Here is a 2,350-nt window from a genome sequence, read left to right as displayed (position 1 = left end):
AAAACACATGAACTTAATTAGATATACCTTCAATATCATCAACATAATACTAAGAGAAAAATAAAAATATAAACTCATTTTTCTTTATGAATTCGAAAAAAAAGTTGATGTTAATTAAAGGATGTACCTATGACTCCAACGATGAAACTTAAGGCGACGACGTCGGCCATGAGCGAATTCTTAACTTCTTCCTAGCTTCTTGATGCTTTGGAGGCACCAAATATAAGTACAAATAGGAGACTAATATATATATATATATACATATACATATAAACATATAAACAATTAATTATACATATATTTGTGCATATTACTCGATAATATATACTCCGTAGCTCATATATATCTTGTGAAAATGATTTTCCTCTCATTTTCTTGATTAATTATTTTATTAAATAAGTTGCGTGTAGAATGCATTGCTGTTTTTTTGAGATTAAGTGTTGATTTTTTCTTAAGTAGACGATTTCAATAAGTAAGCTAATTAAGCTATATAGTTTAATTAGTTTGCAATTTATATTAAGTATTTATATGCCAACTCAAAGGTTTTGGTTGGGATGCTTATATATTGCCGGCTAATGTGTCAACTCATGTGGATGTTTATTTTACTTGTTCTTGAAGATTCCAATGTTTTGGCATTTCTCTTATAAATATATTTAGTTTCTTTGGGTGTATATATATAGCGCTAAGGTGTATACCGTGGATAGCAATGACTAACCCTCTCGCCTTGCGTGCTCCAATCAAGGATAAAAGGCTGACCAATGATCTGTTTTCATTCTCAAAAGTTGGGATTCGATTCATTTGAACGTCAGTGTATTGGTTAAAAGACAAAATGAATTGAACAACCACTATACCAAGACCAACTTGGTTACTAATATATTTAGTAATTGCTTGAAGTGTTCTAGACTTCTAGCTATTTAGCTAATACACGTGAATATCATGCTATGACGTTATATATCTACTATCTAGCCTTAATAGTCATGAGGTGATATCGATCGTGAAAGATTGGGCTTATTCGACGTGATGATCGTGTTACAAGTTTACAACTGGTTGGTCAATGATCATATATATATCTCATGAAGTCATTATATATTGTGTTCCGGTGTTGAAGCTGGTAAAACAATGGGCTTCGAATGAAGGCCCTTTTCGTGTGTGTTGAAGATCTTGCTAGCTCGAATGTGTTGTGTCCAAATCAATCTGCACAATAAACAAGTTACTAGCCTTGGGGGTGTTTCCGAGGAAAGCCCCTCCGATGCCTAAGTAAGAACGATGCTCGGATTCTAGAGAGAGAAGTTCTCTAGAAGAGTGGTCTTAAGGCGTGAAATGGACGTACCTTGGTAAGTGAGCCATGACGGCTTATTAATAGTGTTCGTGCAATGATTGCCCTTAGGTCATTTATTGCAAGTGGGCCTTGGGCCTTGATTGGTGGCTGAATAGCCTTTTGTACTGTAGTGGGTTTGATGTTGTTGTTGTGAGCCTTTGGGAGTAAATGGGTGGGTTTCCAGCTGTCGGAAGTTGAAAGGGTTCCCTCTCTTTTTTCAAAAAGAAGTTATTTTTTGCATTGATGACAAGTGTTGGAACTTGTTGTGAGTAGTGGGAATCGTGGGAGTCGATGCGCCTTTCTTTTTCTTATAAATACTGGACGCGACTTCTTTTCAAACATTTACTTTCCCTTCCTTTTCAAAAGTTTTCTCTTTTCTGGTGAATCGTTGCCTTGACATATCTTCAGATCTACGGTTTTCGGTTAGCTCTGATCTTCGGGAACTTGCTCTGTTTGCTTTGTCGGCAAATTCCGCGTCGGAGGAAGGTAACTTGCTTGCGAGCCTTGCTCTTTTTCTTGCTTTTCCGAATTCTGCTCTTTTTCTTGCATTCTCTTCTACTCCTCCCTCTGAACCCTAGATTTAAGCTCTTCAGCCATGGCCAAGGATAAGGGTAAGGGTAAGTTTGTTGGTGGTCCCTCTGAGGAGAGGGGAAATTTTCCCTCGGAGAAGGCGCGAAATTCTTCGAGGGGTTGGACCTCGGAAAAATCGGTGAAGAAAGCTTCGGCTGGTTGGGACGCCTCGAAAGATGGCGCTGCTGGGGGGTCTAGTGGATCCGAGCGTGCTGCTTCTGGTAAGAAAGCTGGTTCTTCAGGTCACCGTCAGTCTTATCCTGAGTTTCCTGTTCACTGGACTGAGGCTGATCCGAAGGGCAAGCTTGCTCCGATTTTGCATGAGACCACCAAAATCGATGGTCCGTTGGAGAAGTCAGTGAATGGTAACTGGCTGGTGGAGGCGAAGCTGGGAGCCTATCATCGGAGAGCTGAAGAGCTGTATGGGATCCAGCATGCCTTGGGGTATTGGTGCGAACTGAA

Source organism: Spinacia oleracea, chromosome 4 (assembly GCF_020520425.1).
Source record: "Spinacia oleracea cultivar Varoflay chromosome 4, BTI_SOV_V1, whole genome shotgun sequence".
Classification (NCBI taxonomy): Eukaryota; Viridiplantae; Streptophyta; class Magnoliopsida; order Caryophyllales; family Amaranthaceae; genus Spinacia; species Spinacia oleracea.
This window is presented reverse-complemented; position numbering follows the sequence as displayed.